The sequence below is a fragment of the Arachis hypogaea genome, chromosome 12 (assembly GCF_003086295.3).
Source record: "Arachis hypogaea cultivar Tifrunner chromosome 12, arahy.Tifrunner.gnm2.J5K5, whole genome shotgun sequence".
NCBI classification, from domain to species: domain Eukaryota; kingdom Viridiplantae; phylum Streptophyta; class Magnoliopsida; order Fabales; family Fabaceae; genus Arachis; species Arachis hypogaea.
Window position 1 is genome coordinate 75,382,297 of NC_092047.1, and position 11,660 is coordinate 75,393,956.

Here is an 11,660-nt window from a genome sequence, read left to right on the forward strand (position 1 = left end):
GATCATTCTATCTTCAGGTGTGATTTGATTGATAATGTGGTGGCCGAAGTCCACCAAGATGATTTTGATGGAAAGAGTATGATTTAAGACCCAAGTGTGGGGAGTTCCCATGTATGTGAAAAAGATGCCTTATCACCTCCAATGTCACCGGATGAAAAAGTGTCGAGTCATGAACAAAATATAGATTGGAAACCACTCCCATCCCACCTAAAATATGCCTTCCTTGAAGATTACCAAAAGCTCCCAGTAATTGTTGCAAAGGAGCTCTCCTCCCACCAAGAGGAGAAGTTGCTTAATGTCTTGAGGAGGAACAAGAAGGCCATTGGGTGGAGCTTGGTGGACTTAATTGGCATTAGCCTCCAAGTGTGTGAACACCGAATTTTCCTAGAAGAAGGAGCCAAACCCATTAGACAACCTCAAATGCGTCTAAATCCCACCATTTTAGAGGTTGTGAAGAAGAAGGTCACCCGGTTATTAGAAGCGGATATTATCTATCCAATTTCGGATAGTGAGTGGGTGAGCCCCGCCCAAGTGGTTCCAAAGAAATCTGGCGTTACTACAATCAAGAATGAGAAGGGAGAGCTTATAGCCACAAGAGTCCAAAACTCATGGAGGGTGTGTATTGACTATCGGCGATTGAACTTAGCCACTAGGAAGGATCACTTTCCATTGCCGTTCATCGATCAAATGCTTGATCGCCTATGCAGTAAATCTAATTATTGTTTCTTAGATGGCTATTCCGGATATTTTCAAATCCACATTGCTCCGGAAGATCAAGAGAAAACCACCTTCACATGCCCTTTCGGAACGTATGCGTATAAAAGAATGCCATTTGGCTTGTGCAACGCACCGGCAACGTTTCAAAGGTGTATGATGAGTATATTTGCGGATCTTTTGGAGCATTGCATGGAGGTGTTCATGGATGATTTTAGTGTCTATGGGGATTCCTTTGATATTTGTCTAGACAATCTTGCAAAAGTATTAGAGAGGTGTACTAAATCAAACCTTGTGTTAAATTTTGAGAAATGCCACTTTATGGTTAGACAAGGTATTATTTTAGGGCACATTGTCTCTAATGATGGGATCTCTGTTGATCCGGCAAAGGTCAATGTTGTTTCTAGTATGCCTTACCCCTCTTCTGTGAGGGAAGTTCGTGCGTTTCTTGGCCATGCAGGCTTTTACCGGTGATTCATTAAGGACTTTAGTAAGGTGGCACTACCTCTCTCTCGATTGTTGCAAAAGAATGTGGAATTTGATATGAGTGAAGAGTGCATGGAGGCCTGACAAGCTCAAGATTGCTTTGACCCAAGCTCCCATAGTGAGAGGGTCGGAGTGGACTAGACTATTCGAGATCATGTGTGACGCCTCAAACTATGCGGTGGGAGCGGCGCTAGCTCATCGCAACGGTAAAAATCCTTATGTCATTGCCTATGCCTCTAAAACTTTAGATGGAGCACAATCCAATTATACTACCACCAAGAAGGAGTTGTTAGCTATTGTCTTTGCCTTGGATAAATTCTGGGCTTATCTACTTGGCTCTAAGGTGGTAGTCTACTCGGATCATGCATCATTGAAATATTTGTTGGCCAAAAAGGAATCGAAACCAAGGTTAATCCGATGGGTGTTGCTATTGCAAGAATTTGACCTAGAAATCAAAGATAGGAGTGGTTCGCAAAATTTAGTGGCGGACCACTTGAGTCGCCTTGAGCATACAAAGGGCGATCCCACTCCTATTAATGACACATTCCCTCTTGAGGGCTTACTAGCAATATCCGAAGTGATCCCTTGGTATGCACCTATTGCCAATTACTTGGTTGCTCGCACCTTTCCTCCCAATTTTTCTCAACATCAAAAGGATAAGCTCAAAAGTGAATCCAAATATTATGTATGGGATGACCCATACTTGTGGAGATGTGGTGCCAATCAAGTAATTCGGTGGTGTATTCCCCAATCCGAATTTCAATCCATTTTGGAGGCTTGCCACTCTTCTGAGGGTGGTGGCCATTTTGGTCCTCAAAGGACGGCTAGAAAGGTCTTGGATTGCGGATTTTGGTGGCCTACACTATTCAAGGATGCATCTCTCTTTTATAGCTCTTGTCCACAATGCCTTAGGTTTGGAAATATCTCAAAGAAGAATGAGATATCCCAACAAACTATGTTGTTTTGCAAAATTTTTGATGTTTGGGGCATTGACTTCATGGGGCCTTTTCCAAATTCTAATGGTTTCATGTATATTCTGCTAGCTGTTGACTATGTTTCCAAGTGGGTGGAGGCGATCCCCATCTGAACCAATGATGCTAATGTGGTTCTTTCTTTTGTTCGGAATAACATTATTTGCCACTTTAGATCACCACAAGCAATCGTGAGTGATCAAGGCTCGCATTTTTACAACAAAAGAATGGCAGGGTTAATGAAGAAGTATGGCATCATCCATAAAGTGGCCACGGCATACCACCCACAAACGAATGGCCAAGCCAAAGTCTCCAATCGGGAAATCAAGCGTATATTGGAAAAGATTGTGAAGTCTCACAGGAAAGATTGGAGTTCTAAACTCGGTAATGCGCTTTGGGCCTACCGAACGGCTTACAAGACGCCGATTGGTATGAGCCCATTCCGGTTAGTCTATGGGAAGGCTTGCTATCTTCTGGTGGAGATAGAGCATAAGGCCTATTGGGCTGTAAAAGAGTGCAACACAGGATTTGGGATTGAAGTTGAAAGAAAGTTACAGTTGGTAGAGCTTGAGTGCCTTAGATTGGAAGCCTATGAGAATTCTAGGCTCTACAAGGAGAAAATGAAAGCGGTGCATGATAGAAATATCAAAAGGAGAGAGTTTAGGGCTAGAGAGTTAGTTCTCCTTTATAATTCTCGGTTGAGATTGATGCCCGGAAAGTTAAGATCAAGGTGGGAAGGTCCCTATAGAGTGGAGAAAGCGGAACCATATGAGGTCTACCACCTACGCCATCCCTCAAGCCCCAATATCTTAAAGTTTAATGGTCATCACCTAAAGCTATACCATGGAGAGAAGATAAAAAGTAACAAAGAGGTTGAGGTGTTCCTCCTTGAAGACGCACCCGAAGGTGAAGAGATTTGAGCTCATGACCATCCAACTTAAGGACGTTAAAGAAAAGTGCTAGGTGGGAGATGATAGTGAGGATTATCGTGTCGGTCTAGAATTTCTCTTATAGAAATAAAAACTTCGTTGTAAGCATAGCTTCCAAACCAACAAACAATTCTCACATAAAAAATTTGGTTTTGTCACAAGTACAAACCCCAATAAGAATTAACTGAAGTATTTAAACTCCGGGTCATCTCACAAGGAATTGTAATGAAGTGGTCAATTATTGGCTCTGAAGGACAAGGGGTTTGATTGATAAAAGGGCAAGAAATTAAATGGGCAAGAATTTAAATGACAAGAAGAGTAAATCAAGCAAGTGACTAAAGAGAGCAAGTAATAAAGAGAGAGATATTCATGGCAAGGATTGAAGATATAGGCTTTCTATCCTAGTCATACAATGATTAATTCATCGTATTTAGTCAACTCCAACAAATAGAAGAAGGTATCATGTTATCTTCACATAGGGAGAACGTCAAACAAGACTAGTTAATCATGTCACAATAATAAATTAGAATTTATCTTATTACATCATCCCCGACGATGGAAGAAGGTATCATATTATCTTTACACTCGAAGAAAGTCTAATAAGCCTAGCTAATCTCAATCCATAAGTCCTAATCAACCCACTAATCGAATTAGCAAGAGATTAGAGTCAATGGAAATCATATTAACTAACAACTCTAGATCACCAACATGAGTTGGGTATTCATGACTCAAGATTACCTAATTACTCTTTCCAAGCCAAGAATGCTCAAAAATCTACTCTAACATCCAACCAAGCATTTTGTCAAACACTTGGAAGGCATAAAAGGAAAGAATAGTAAATTGTAAGAATAATAAAACTTAACAACTACCAATTGCAAGGAAAGTAAAATTTACAACTCAAATCAATAATAAAAGAACGTCAACATCAAATTTCATTAAAAGAAATCCAAATCCAACATGAGTGCATGAACATAAAAGAGGCATAAAAGTAAAATTAACATCACAAACTAAGAGAATAAAAGTGTAGAAGCAAGAATTCATAAAGAAAACAAGATGAAATCAAGTAATCAAATCTAGATCTAAGAGAAATTAACCTAATCCCAACCTAATTCTAGAGAGAAGACGGAGCTTCTCTCTCTAGAAAACTAACTAAAGGCTCATCATGACTAACTAAGTGCTCCACCCTTGCTCAATCTTTAATTCTGCATCAAATACCCTAAAAAACGAGTTGGAATTGAGCCTGGGCAGCTCAGAAATCACCCCCAGCGATTTCACTTTAAGTGGGTCACGTGCCGAACGTCACACGTGCGCGTCGCTGGCAAAACCTCTACTCACGCGTATGCGTGCTTGACGCGTGCGCGTGGCTTGTGAATCTTCAATGCATGGGTACGCATGCATGACGCGTGTGCGTGGCCCTCAATTCTCCATTTTGCTCATTTCTTCATGAATTCTCCACTTGCATGCTTTCCTCTTCATTTCTTCCATCTAATACTTGCCTTATAAACCTGAAATCACTCAACAAAAACATCAAGGCATCAAATGGAATTAAAGTGAATTAAAATCACCAATTTAGGAGCCTAAAAAGCATGTTTTTACACTTAAGCACAAATTAAGGGAGAATTACAAAACCATGCTATTTCATTGAATAAATGTCAGAAAAGGTGACACCCCACCATGGTATGATCTATCTTTATACATAGTCTTTTTGCATATAGCTCTTTTGAATCTTTGTGACTTTTGTGATTGCTTGATTTGTGAGTTTGTTCATAGTAGGGTTGATTTTTTCTTGACTTTTTTGTTAAATTGCTCATGAGGAGTTCATTGATAATGGTTTGATTGAATTGAGATGTTGAAGAAATGCTTAAGGATGAGTGTACATGAGATTTTTGATGTTTTTGACCCCTTAGCTTTAGCATGCATTACTACTAATTTATGCTATAATTGCTCCTCCTCATGTGCATATAAAAAAAAGTGGGAGGGGGGGCATTCACGCGCAAGCGTGCCATACGCGTACGCGTGGATGCATTTTCGCAGCTCCTGGTACTAAAACCAGAGAGTTGTGCCTCCTGTGTGCCTGTTTTGTGCCCAGGGCACAATGGCAACCCACGCGTAAGCGTGGGTGACGCTTACGCATCCTTTTGCAATTTCGCACACCCATTCGTAAGCGTGGGCGACGCGTACGCGTCGGTTGCGAATTTTGGCCACTCTGGTACAAAAACCAGAGATTTATGCCCCCCTTTAGGCCTACTTTATGCCAGGCGATCCATGCGTAAGCGTGGACGACGCGTACATGTCGATTGTGCTGTACGCCACTCCTGGTACAAAAACCAGAGTGTTGGGCCTGCTTTGTGCCAACTCTGTGCCCGAGGCACAACTCTACCCACGCGTGCACGTCACCTAACACATACGCGTGCCCTCGCTTTTCGGCAACCCACGCGTACGCGTAGGAGATGTTTATGCGTCACTTCTCTTTCCCATCCCTCCACGCGTACGCGTGGAGCGCGCGCACGCGTCACATCCCTGACGCGCCCTGAACATAGCGCGCCCTGTTTTTGTTTTGTTTCTTCACTATTCTTCTTCCATTAACTGCTCCTTTCTTCCCCCATCACCCTACCACCCTTGTCTCCGGCCACTCCACTGGCGACCACTGCCTCCGGCGACCACCATCTCCGGCGGTTCCACACTTTCTCTCTCCTCTCTTTCCTTTCCCTCTCTTTTCCTATTTTCCACCAATGCTCCACATTGTTCTCCTCTTCGTCTCAAGGTTAACCCCCACTCCCTCTTTCTTTTTGTCTCCTATTTTAAATTCTTCTCCCATTGGTTGCATTTAGTTACATTTAGTTTTTCTCTTTCTTTTCCTCTTAGTTGCATTTTTCTTGATTGAGTCTTGCTTGTTTGCTTTCTTTCTTTTCATATTTTCTATGGGTGTTGGAAGTTGAATTCTCTCTTGCTTTGATGGGTCATTTTGTTACATCTTGACTTCTCTATGACTATGTGGTGTTGTTGTGATGATTGGCTTTCTATTTGGGATTTTACATGTTTGAATTCTTCCTACTTGCTCATTTTTTGAATATTGCACACCAAGTATTCGTTGAAATGCACCTATACCATTATGGTTCAATTTGACTCTATGTTCTTAACTTGGTGCCTCTTTCTCACACTTGCCTTTCCTCTAAGTGCATTGAGCCTATTTTGCTTCATGTTTACCATTCTTGTGCTCATTACCCCTTGACTTGCTTCTTCATTATTATGGATGCTTGAGTTTATCCTTCTCATGCCTTATTGCATGCTTCACTCACTCTTGCATCCCATGATAAGTGCATGCCACATGATTTTATCTTTGTCTTGTTCACATGTTACAGCTGTCATGTCCTCAGGATGCATCATTCCTTTTGGGCATTACCTTTCACTTGCATGTTATTTTCCAAGTGTTGATTATTTGGGTTTTCATGTTTCCTCTTTCCCTTCCTATTTTCAGGATGGCCACCCGAAAAGGCAAAGAGAAGGCGTCGAAGAAACCGGCCACAAAAAGGGCACCCCAAGAATCAACCTCCAAGGTGCGCCCTACGCTAGGCGTTAAGCCCCTTTCTAAGAAGGAGAAGACAATTGTTAATATTGATGAACAAGAGAAGGGCAATCCGGCGAGGGATCCCATAAGGTTTTCCAATCGCTTCTGTGAGCTCATGTTTCCTGCCATGGTTCAGAGGAACTATCATTCCGAGCCCCTACTCGCTCCCTCAGACCACATTGCTCCGTATGTGCTACCCCACATTGAGTGGCGAGGATGGGGGTTTCTATTGCGAAGACCACAGGAGACCAACCTCTCTTGGTTGGTGGAGTTTTACTCCAATTACCACTCTCCATCTCTTCAGTCAGTTTATGTCCGCCGGAAGCAAGTCCCAGTTTCAGAGGAGGCAATTCAGCGAGTGCTTGATGTTTTACCGGTACCGAAAGAAATGGATGGTTACTAAGAGGTGCTACATCAGCGAAAGGAATTTGGGTTTGATTGGGACTCGATCCTTCGAGTCATTGCCGAACCAAAGAATCATTGGACCCAAGGGAGACTGACGATGCAGCCTAAGTGCCTTGACGCGTGCGCTTACAGTGGAGCCCCAAGCATGGGCCTAGATCTTATCTCACTATGTGATTCCTAGCACCCATAAGTCATCCATCACGGCGAACCTTGCCCTCCTTGTTTGGTGCATACTTGATGAGCGGATAATTTATACGCTTTTTGGCATTGTTTTTACATAGTTTTTAGTATAATTTTGTTAGTTTTAAGTATATTTTTATTAGTTTTTAAATAAAAATCACATTTCTGGACTTTACTATGAGTTTGTGTGTTTTTCTGTGATTTCAGGTATTTTCTAGCTGAAATTGAGGGACTTGAGCAAAAATCAGATTCAGAGATTGAAGAAGGACTGCAGATGCTGTTGGATTCTGACCTCCCTGCACTCAAAGTGGATTTTCTGGAGCTATAGAACTCCGAATGGCGCGCTCTCACTTGCGTTGGAAAGTAGACATCCAGGGCTTTCCAGAAATATATAATAGTTTATACTTTGCTCGAGTTTAGATGATGAAAACTGGCATTCAACGCCAGTTCCATGCTGCATTCTGGAGTTAAACGCCAGAAACAGGTTGCAAAGTGGAGTTAAACACCAGAAACAGGTTACAAACTGGCGTTCAACTCCAAGAGAAGCCTCTACACGTGTAAAGCTCAATGCTCAGCCCAAGCACACACCAAGTGGGCCCCGGAAGTGGATTTCTGCATCATTTACTCATTTCTGTAAACCCTAGTAACTAGTTTAGCATAAATAGGACTTTTTACTATTGTATTTACATCTTGGATCATCTTTGGATATCTTTGGATTATCTTTTGATCCTTTGATCACATTTTGGGGGCTGGCCATTCGGCCATGCCTAGACTTTATTCTTATGTATTTTCAACGGTAGAGTTTCTACATACCATAGATTAAGGTGTGGAGCTCTGCTATTCCTCATGAATTAATACAAAGTACTATCATTTTTCTATTCAATTCAAGCTTATTTCGATTCTAAGATATTCATCCACATTTCAATATGAATGTGATGATCGTGACAGTCATCATCATTCCCAACCTATGAACGCGTGCCTGACAACCACTTCCATTCTACCTTAGATTGAATGAATATCTCTGGGATTCCTTAATCAGAGTCTTCGTGGTATAAGTTAGAATCCATGGACGGCCATTATTGAGATCCGAAAAGTCTAAACCTTGTCTGTGGTATTCCGAGTAGGATCTGGAAAGGGATGGCTGTGAAGAGCTTCAAACTCGCGAGTGCTGGGCGTAGTGACAGATGCAAAAGGATCAATGGATCCGATTCCAGTATGATCGAGAACCGACAGATGATTAGCCATGCAGTGACAGTGCATTGGACCATTTTCACTGAGAGGGCAGGATGTAGCCATTGACAACGTTGACGCCTAACATACAGCTTGCCATAGAAAGGAGTATGAATGATTGGATGAAGACAATAGGAAAGCAGAGGTTCAGGAGGAACAAGCATCTTCATACGCTTATCTGAAACTCTCACAAATGAATTACATAAGTATCTCTATCTTTAATTTACGTTTTATTTATATTTTAATTATATTTTAATTATCAAATATCTATAACCATATGAATCTGCCTGACTGAGATTTGCAAGATGACCATAGCTTTCTTCAAGCCGACAATCTTCGTGGGATCGATCCTTACTCACGTAAGATTTATTACTTGGACGACCCAGTGCACTTGCTGGTTAGTTGTGCGAAGTTGTGACAAAGAACTAAGATTATGAACGTGCGTATTAAGTTTTTAGCGCCGTTACCAAGGAATGAACCGTCACGATTTCTGCGCACCAAGTTTTTGGCGCCGTTGCCGGGGAAGGAACCGTCACGATTTCAGCGCACCAAGTTTTTGGCGCCGTTGCCGGGGATTGTTCGAGTTTGGACAACTGACGGTTCATCTTGTTGCTCAGATTAGGTAATTTTATTTTAATTTTAAGATTTTTATTTCTTATTTTCGAAAATAATAAAAAAAAATATTTCTTCTTTTTTCGTTTTTCCCATTTAATTTTCGAAAATAATAAAAAAAATTTAATAAAATCATAAAACCAAAAATAATTTTGTGTTTCTTGTTTGAGTCTTGTGTCAATTTTTAAGTTTGGTGTCAATTGCTTGTTTTTACAATTTTCTTGTATTTTTCGAAAATTCATCATGCATTCTTCATGATCTTCAAGTTGTTCTTGATGAATCCTCTTGTTTGATCTTCATGTTTTCTTGTTTTGCATCTTTTCTTGTTTTCCATATGCAATTTTAATTTGTTAGTGTCTAATTATAGAAAATTTCTAAGTTTGGTGTTTTGCATGTTTTTCTTTTCTTAAAAATTTTCAAAAATAAGTTCTTGGTGTTCATCTTGACATTCAAACTGTTCTTAGTGTTCATCTTGACATTCATAGTGTTCTTGCATGCATTGTGTGTTTTTATTCATAATTTTTATGTCTTGTGTCTTTTTTGTGTTTTTCTCTCTCTTCATTAAAAATTAAAAAATAAAAAAATATCTTTCCCTTATTTCACTCATAATTTTTGAAAATTTGAGTTGACTTTTTCAGAACTTTTTAAAATTTAGTTGTTTCTTATGAGTCAAATCAAATTTTCAATTTAAAAATTCTATCTTTTTTCAAATCTTTTTCAAAAATCAAATCTTTTTCATTTTTCTTTTATGATTTTCGAAATTAATGCTAACAATTAATGTGATTGATTCAAAATTTTTAAGTTTGTTACTTGCCTAATAAGAAAGCTTCAATCTTTAAACTCTAGAATCATATCTTTTTAGTTTCTTGTTAGTCAAGTCATCAACTTTAATTTCAAAATCAAATCTTTTTAAATTTCTTTTTCAAATCTTTTTCAAAATAAGTTTTAATCACATCTTTTCAAAATCAATTTCAAAATCTTTTCTAACTTCTTTTCTAACCTCTTATCTTTTCAAAAATTGATTTTCAAATCTTTTTCAAACTAATCCTATCTTTTTGTTTGATTCTTATCTTTTTTTCAAAACTACCTAACTAATTCTATCTCTAATTTTCGAAAATCACCTTCATCTTTTTCAAAATTCCTTTTTAAATTAACTAATTGTTTTAAATTTAATTTAATTTGATTTAATTTTTCCTTTCTTAATTTTTGAATTTTTAATTTTAATTCTAATTTAAAAACAAAAATATTTTTCTTTTCTTTTCAATTATTTTCGAAAATTCTTCTCTCTCACCTCCTTCTAATTATTTATTTATCTACTAACACTTCTCTTTCTTAAAAATTCGAACCCACTCCCTCTTTCTGTGTTCGAATTTCTTTTCTTCTTCTACTCACATAAAGGAATCTCTATACTGTGGCAAAGAGGATCCCTATTATTTTATGTTTTCTTCTTTTTCATATGAGCAGGAACAAGGATAAGAATATTCTTGTTGAAGCTGATCCTGAACCTAAAAGGACTCTGAAGAGGAAGCTAAGGGAAGCTAAAGCACAACTCTCTAAAGAAAATCTGACAGAAATTTTCGAAAAAGAAGGAGACATGGCTGAAAATAATAACAATGCAAGGAAGATGCTTGGTGACTTTACTGCACCAAATTCTAATTTACATGGAAGAAGCATCTCAATCCCTGCCATTGGAGCAAACAATTTTGAGCTGAAACCTCAATTAGTTTCTCTGATGCAACAGAACTACAAGTTTTATGGACTTCCATCAGAAGATCCTTTTCAGTTCTTAACTGAATTCTTGCAGATCTGTGATACTGTTAAGACCAATGGGGTTGACTCTGAGGTCTACAGGCTTATGCTTTTCCCGTTTGCTGTAAGAGACAGAGCTAGAATATGGTTAGACTCTTAACCTAAAGATAGCCTGAACTCTTGGGATAAGCTGGTCACGGCTTTCTTAGCCAAGTTCTTTCCTCCTTAAAAGCTTAGTAAGCTTAGAGTGGATGTTCAAACCTTTAGACAGAAAGAAGGTGAATCCCTCTATGAAGCTTGGGAGAGATATAAGTAACTGACCAAAAAGTGTCCTTCTGACATGCTTTCAGAATGGACCATCCTGGATATATTCTATGATGGTCTTTCTGAATTATCAAAGATGTCATTGGACCATTCTGCAGGTGGATCCATTCACCTAAAGAAAACGCCTGCAGAAGCTCAGGAACTCATTGACATGGTTGCTAATAACCAGTTCATGTACACTTCTGAGAGGAATCCTGTAAGTAATGGAACGCCTCAAAGGAAGGGAGTTCTTGAAATTGATACTCTGAATGCCATATTGGCTCAGAACAAAATATTGACTCAGCAAGTCAATATGATTTCTCAGAGTCTGAATGGATTGAAGGAATCATCCAACAGCACTAAAGAGGCATCTTCTGAAGAAGAAGCTTATGATCATGAGAACCCTGCAATAGCAGAGGTGAATTACATGGGTGAACCCTATGGAAACACCTATAATCCCTCATGGAGAAATCATCCAAATTTCTCATGGAAGGATCAACAAAAGCCTCAACA

At 39.3% G+C, this 11,660-nt stretch overlaps 1 non-coding gene across 1 annotated transcript; it reads right to left on the reverse strand.

Moving 5' to 3' along the window:
• Positions 1-11,082: 11,082 nt before the first annotated feature.
• Positions 11,083-11,190, reverse strand: LOC112732158 (small nucleolar RNA R71). Its single transcript, XR_003167895.1, has one exon. It is a non-coding gene; the product is annotated as a small nucleolar RNA R71 (small nucleolar RNA).
• Between the last annotated feature and the right edge of the window lie 470 nt (positions 11,191-11,660).